Below are 7,503 nucleotides of genomic sequence, written 5' to 3' on the forward strand. Positions count from 1 at the left end.
AACACCAGCCTTGTTTAGGATGATAAAGGGTAGAGCGGACGTCCCTTTAGCGACTTTTTACAGCCATGTTGTCGTGAGCAATGACTGTAATTTCATACTCACTGTTGTGGATCGGTTGGAAGTTTATACACACTACACAGCGGAAACGAGATTGGAACGAAAATATTAAATGGTACGACCAACCAAATGAGGCGACACTCGTCCATTTGGGCAGACTTTCGACCATCGTGTCACTGTACACACTGACCCGACTTTTGAACGAGCAGTCGTATGTCGGCTGTTTGAGCCGATTATTGGACGAAAACTGTGTAGTGTGTACCCAGCTTAAGACATAGATATGTGTAGACATCAATATGCATAGACCACTTTCTTTCACCATCTAAGCAAATTTGCACAGTACATAAACACAGGCAACATTCACTGTTCACGTTCCGTTGGTTAAGTCATGTTTCATAAGTATATTACTTTGTTAAGCACTTGATGCGTATCATGGAAATATGTTTCATATGACAACAAAATGGGAAGTACAGACCATGCTTGCACAACAGCTAAAGAACCTCTGACTTGTGCAGATAACAATGAATCAGCACTTGTACCAGGTGATGGAGCGAAAGCTCACCACAACTAATAGTAAAACATGGCACCATACATTTATGGCTCTGTTTCTGTTCTTCAGCATTATTGTATTTTAATCCTACTGCACATAGCTACATGGTATATACAGTATAATATGGTAACAGAAACTCCTATCCATCTACCTCAGTACAGCCATTCAGAATGAACAGCTACAGAACCTGCTAAAGCCAGCAACTGGGAACACCCCTTAATAGATTTATATAGGGGGAATTCAATTGCCAGCGATGTGACACGGGACCATCACGCCATGCACATTGCTGGCATTTATGGTAGAAATCTCCGCCGTTATTTCCATGCACCTCATAGAGAAAAATGAACAGAGATTTCTGACAAAATCTCCACTGTGAAGTGTCTCCAGAATGTCCGTGAGACACTTTGCAGCTAATTGAATAACCTCCATAGAGGACACTTTATAGTTGGACATGCACTAAAAATGTGTATACGTGGGGGGCGTGGCCTGGACAAGCATGGAGTAGCACGTACTGTTACAAGCTCTCCAGCCTGAATATCCTGATATCTCCTGTACAGCGACTAAAATCGATTAAAAACTGCTTACCGAGTGTGGGAAGTGAACCCTGAAGCCCTGCAGATAAAAACGGGTCCACGCGATCCTTGTCTGACTCTGCTGGGTCTCTGGACCCCTCGGCGGCGTCTCTGCGATTTGCGGCCTAGCCGCGCCTTTGCAGCCTCGGCCGTTATTTCCTTTGATCGCCTGAGTGACCTGACTTCCGGTTTTCGGAGGTCAACTTCCGGTCGGCGGTGGGAGCCTGATCGCCGGAGAGAGGGGGACACAGCCTTGAGCTTCCGCTGCAATATATCTGCATCAAAGGCCCTAGAGAACGAGGTGCATCTACACATAAGGCCTGCCAGCACATTGCCGCGGGGAACCTCTGTTTAAAGTGGTAAGGAGAGGGGGCGGGGCTTAGCGGCGGCATCCAGAGGCACAGCAGACAGGGAAGGACTCGCTCCACACCTCCTGACATTCACCTGGATGGAAACATTATACGCTCCGGGCGCCATATTGCCTTCTGGCTGCATCCAAGTAAGTCACTGCTTAAGAGCTACAAAGCAGCTTGTGCACAATCTGTTTACACTGGAGACATAGATGTGTTAAGCTATTATCTGAACCTGCATACTACCAGGAGCTGTCTGGACTTTTAAAGCCTCCTACTGTTACTGTGACTGCTTTACTTATACTATCTGGTGGAGGGTGATTACAGCTGGCGGCCATCTTCCAAGTCCTGAGGGGGTCGGGCTGTATAATCTGTTGGCAGTACAACCCTGAAGCACAACTGTCTTGTTGGGTCTGGCCCTGATTCTCGGCCATATACAAGTTCATAGGAGAAATACTACCCACTTTGCTGTGTAAAACCATGGAGAAGCATGGTCAATCCACTGCTGCGGGAAAACTGGAACGTTTTGCCCGATCCTCCACGAGTGTTACTGGCTCAGGTGAAACATCACAATCTGCTCCCCCTCCTCTGTCAGCACCGCAGGATGAGCAGGAGGTCACATTACAGCAGGTTCTACAGGCCATCGGGGCGTCTGAGAAGCGGGTGACTGATAAAATTGCAGAAGTACAGGTGGATGTATCTCTTCTCCGGCAGGATGTACAGAAGATTAGGGAGAGAGTGGGCGAGGTAGAGGCCCGTGTGTCCACGCTTGAGGATGGTTCTGCTCCGGTTGGGGGTCGGTTGGAGGGTTTGGAGTCCCAGGCCTTGCTTTTCAGGCAAAAGCTCACGGATATCGAGGGGCGCCTACGCCGCAGCAACATTCGTGTAGTGGGGCTACCTGAGAAGGTGGAGGGCACTGCTCCAGAATCCTTCCTGGAAAAATGGTTAATCCAATTATTTGGCGCAGATCCGTTCACAGCCCAATTTGCAGTGGAGCGAGCACACCGCATTCCAACTCAGGCACCTCCGCCTGGAGCTCCTCCGCGGACATTTATAGCCAAATTCCTGCACTATCGTGATCGAGATGCTGTACTACGCCTAGCTAGGCAGAAAGGCCCAGTGGAATATAATGGTCAACGAGTAGCAATGTATCCTGACTTTGCTCTAGATGTTCAAAAAAATAGGGCCCAGTTTATCCCGGTGAAGAGAAGATTGCGTGACTTACAGATCCCATATGCCATGATCTTCCCTGCTAGACTGCGTGTGGTCTCAGAGGGTCGCACATCATTCTTTGATACACCGCGTGAGGCTGCTACCTGGCTGGATCGTCTGGCTGCTGGAGGACGCTGAAACGGGATGTCAGATGAGCAGTTTAGCATCCCTCTACTTTGTCCTTGGGACACTCTGGTGCTGAGTTACATTATGCAATATGTATTGTGTTCTTCTTGGTACTTGCTACGCTCATTAAGGTTTAAAATGTGTTGATGAGAAAGAAAGTTGCTCTAAGGCTCATATATGAGGTAACGGGCTGGAGAGCCCATGGCTTTAAGGCCTATTCTGGTCTCAGTTTGCCCCCCCTTATTTTCCATTTGTTTCTTTTCTTTGTCCTTGTACTCTATTTTTGTTTACCCTCCTTGTTGGCGGGCGGCCTGTCTTGTTGAGCTCGGGCTGTTTCGCACAGTGCGGGCTTGACGGGTGGCTGTGTGCTGGCTTGTTGGGCATCCTAAGTTAATTACTGTTCGGGTCTGAGGTATACTTTAGTTGGGTGGAGTATACAGGGTGGGGGTAGGGGTTTAGTGTTAAGGTTACTAATTTAGTTTGAGTGCAGTTATGTGTTCGCAAAAATATGACCAATGCTTTTGTAAGACTACATCTATACTTGATTATGTATGCTCTGCGGGGCTGTGGGATACGGGGCAGTGGGTCTCGGGGGAAATGTTACAAGATTTTATGCTTTATGTATGTGCTCTGGTACATCTGACAGGGAGCTGAGAATCCTCTCCTGGAATGTTCGAGGTTTAAACAACAGTGTAAAGCGCTCCCTTGTTATACGTCAAATCAGGAAAAATGATCCTGACATAATTTGTTTATTGGAGACCCATCTGCATGGTGAAAGAACACTCTCCCTTAAAAAGTCATGGGTAGGTGGTGCGTACCACTCCACACACACAACTCATTCTCGAGGGGTTACTGTATTGGTTCATAAGCGTCTTAGTTTCACCCTGGAAAAAATACAGGTGGATCCAATAGGGAGATTTGTTTTAATGAAATCTGTCATTAATTGGGTTCCGGTGCTCCTTCTTGTGGTGTATATACCCCCTCCATATAATAGTGAAGTTTTAAAAAAATGTGGTGAGTTTATGGCAATGTCTCCAGAGATTCCTACCATATGTATAGGGGACTTTAACAATGTGATGAATAAATCTTTAGATAGATGGCGGGAACAAAATCTTGCAGTCAGTGACTCTGTGTCGGCCTTTGCTGCCCTGGTAGGGGAGTTGGGCTTGGTCGATGTCTGGCGCTTAAGATATCCAGAAGAGGTGCAATTCTCCTGTTTTTCTACATCATACAATGCATTTTCTAGGATTGATATGGCTTTGTTGTCGCATTCTCTGGTGCCGGCGGTACGGGGGGTGGAATACAAGGCTAGAGGAATTTCTGATCACTCGCCTCTTCTTCTGAATATTGACTTTGCTATTGTTAGAAGTCAGTCCTTTTGGAAGTTGAACCCCTTCTGGCTCTCCTTGATGGGTACAGGGGCAACATTGGTGGCTCAGTGGGAAGGGTTTTTCATGGATAACTCTGGTACAGCACGACCCCCTATGGTATGGGACACTTTTAAAGCTTTTTTGAGGGGGACATTAATTGCTAGTGTGGCGGAAATAAAAAAGTCGTCTAGGCATAAAGAGAAAGAATTGGAGGACACATGCAAATTACTAGAAAGGCAATATATAAATTGTAGGACTGAGGCCTCAAGATGTGTTTGGCAGGTGGCTCAGAGGGAGTGGGTAAACTATGTGTTTGATAAATCTAAACGTAAGTTTCTTTTCTCTAAACATGTACAGTATGCTGAGGGAGACAGAAATGGCAGTTTCTTGGCATACCTGGCAAGGGTTGAGAGGGCTAATGCGGCTGTTCCAGTTATTTGTGATGAAAGTGGGGCTAAGAAATTCCTGATGCCTGATATTGTTGAGGTTTTTTACAAATATTACGCTACTACATATAAGTCACAGGTTCAATATGATTTGGCCACCTTACAAGTATACTTAGATGCTATTATTCTTCCCACACTCTCTGCGGCTAGTAGGGAGTATTTGGACTCTCCTTTTACTGAAGAAGAGATTGATATGGCCATTATGTCATTCCCTAATGGAAAGGCGCCTGGAATAGATGGCATACCCATTGAAGTATATAAAAAACATCGATCCTTTTTTGTAGCAAAATTGTTGGGAACACTCGGCGAGCTGTGCGGGGCCAACGCCCTCTCCCCCTCCATGATGGAGGCAGTGGTGGTGGTGATACCTAAATCAGGTAAAGATCCATTGTACCCAGAGTCATATCGCCCGATCTCACTCCTGACGTGTGATGTAAAGATCTTGGCTAAACTGCTGGCACTGAGGCTAAATAGGGTGGTGTTGGAATTGATTCACCCGGATCAGACCGGGTTCATGCCGGGAAAGTCCACATCTATTAACCTTAGGAGGTTATATACCCTCCTACAGGTACGGTCGCCTCCTGAGGAGAGTGAAGTGGTGGTATCCCTCGACGCGGCTAAGGCGTTCGACTCGGTGGAGTGGCTGTACCTGTGGGAGGTGTTGTCCCGTTTCGGGGTGGGTTCCAACTTCATAAAATGGGTTAAGTTACTTTATTCACATCCTGTAGCTCGGGTATGTGTAAATGGCCACCTCTCCCAGCCATTTAAATTGGAAAGAGGCACTAGACAGGGATGCCCACTGTCTCCTGCTTTGTTCGCACTAGCAATAGAACCACTGGCCTGCCTTATTCGTAATAATAAAGATATTAAGGGACTTCAATCAGAGCATAGGGAAGATAAGGTGGCGTTATACGCTGATGATATGCTGCTGTTCCTTGCTGACCATAAAGAGTCTCTGGGTACTCTCCTGAGGGTGGTTGATTGTTTTGGGGTATTCTCTGGTCTGAAAATCAATTGGGATAAGTCCAGTGTGTTCCCAGTGGGTTGGAAATGTCCAATTACTCCACTAAAAGATCTCCAACTGAGGTGGACACCAAAATTTAAGTACCTGGGATTGTGGATCACTAACACCCCCTCAGAATTTATGGAACTAAATTTACAGCCTCAGGTTGAATATCTTAAATCAAAAATACATGTGTGGAGGAAGCTCCCTCTTTCTGTGTCTGGCAGGATAAACTTAATTAAGATGGTGGTGCAGCCAAGGTTTTTATATATACTTCAGCAATCACCTATATATATCCCACCCTCTTTCTTTCGCAGTGTTGACCGTTATTTGACCTCTCTGGTCTGGGGAGGGGGGAGGGCTAAGGTTAAGCTCAGCTCGTTGTGCAGGTCCAGGGCTGGTGGTGGTCTTGCGTTTCCAAATTTAAAATTATACTATATTGCTTCTCAACTGACCCACCTCAAGGCATGGATTTCCGATCCGGGTTACCAGGATCTACACTGGATATTAGTCCATCAATTTAATGCCAATCATACGCCTTTGCAGGCACTGTTGTCCGGGAGGCTCGGCCCACAGGCTTCTCCGCTCCTGATTCAGGCAATTAAGATTTGGGCAGTCAGTAATAAAATGGTGGGATTCACAGATATAGATCCATGTACTCCTATTTGGGGGGCGAGGAGATTGAGGGAGTTGGACACAGTAGTGGGGTCCAGGCGGTGGTCCCGGTATGGTGTAGTGGCTGTAGGTCAACTGTATGAAGTAAATGTTCTTAAATCTTTTGAACAGTTGTCCAGGGAATTTTCTGTGCCTAGAACAATGTTCTTTTCCTACCTCCAACTGAGACATGCCATGTACACACAATTCAAAGGGGAGTCACCAGTGGTTGCCATAGCCCCACTGAGAAAGCAGTTACAAGCTTTGAGCAACAGGGGTCTGATTTCATGTATGTACTCCTGTCTTTTGTATGAATCCACTGTAAATGACTTGAATGACCTGAGAAATCAATGGGAAATAGATATTGGGCCCTTAACAGACAAAGAATGGGGGATGGTCACGGATAGCACTAGTGGCTACACAGCATCATTAAAATTCCAGCAAATACAGGTGTTCATTCTGCATAGGGCCTACTTGACTCCTATTAGGCTGGCTAAGTTCCGCCCTGATAGCACTTCTAAATGTCCAAAATGTAGTTCGGAAAATGGCAATTTCTGGCATCTCATTTGGGAATGTCCCTGTATACAAAACTTCTGGCGAAGAGTCATACGATGTGTTCAAAAAACGGGAATTGAAGTCCCACTTAGGTCATCGGCCACTTGTTTATTTGGGCTCCGTCTGAAGGGAAAGGTCAACAAGCTGACAAAAATTTATATTTCCCAGTTGTTTATGGTGGCTAAGGTTAGCATAGCCCGCTTATGGTTAGCCTCGACGAGCCCCACAATTAAGAGTTGGAAAATCCTGGTAAATGCCACTATAGGGCATGAAAGATTTGTTTACACGAGCAGGCAGGCATTGCCAAAGTTTGAGAATATATGGTACAGGTGGGTGGAGTCTCCATTTTATTTTGTATCCTCTAGTCATGATGTCCCGAATACATGAGGGTCTGGTTCCCCTGGATTACATAATAACAATAATAAAGTTGATAACAAAAAGCAGAGCCCCGCCTCTGCAGAGTACGTATGCAAGAGTATTTACGATGTATATTCCTAATTAAGTATTGTACAAATGTTATCATTATGCGATACTGGTGTCTTACAATTTAACCAATATTTTATATTCAATATTGACATATTTGCGACTGTATTTTCTTTCTTCTGTAT

The sequence above is a fragment of the Mixophyes fleayi genome, chromosome 5 (assembly GCF_038048845.1).
Source record: "Mixophyes fleayi isolate aMixFle1 chromosome 5, aMixFle1.hap1, whole genome shotgun sequence".
Classification (NCBI taxonomy): Eukaryota; Metazoa; Chordata; class Amphibia; order Anura; family Limnodynastidae; genus Mixophyes; species Mixophyes fleayi.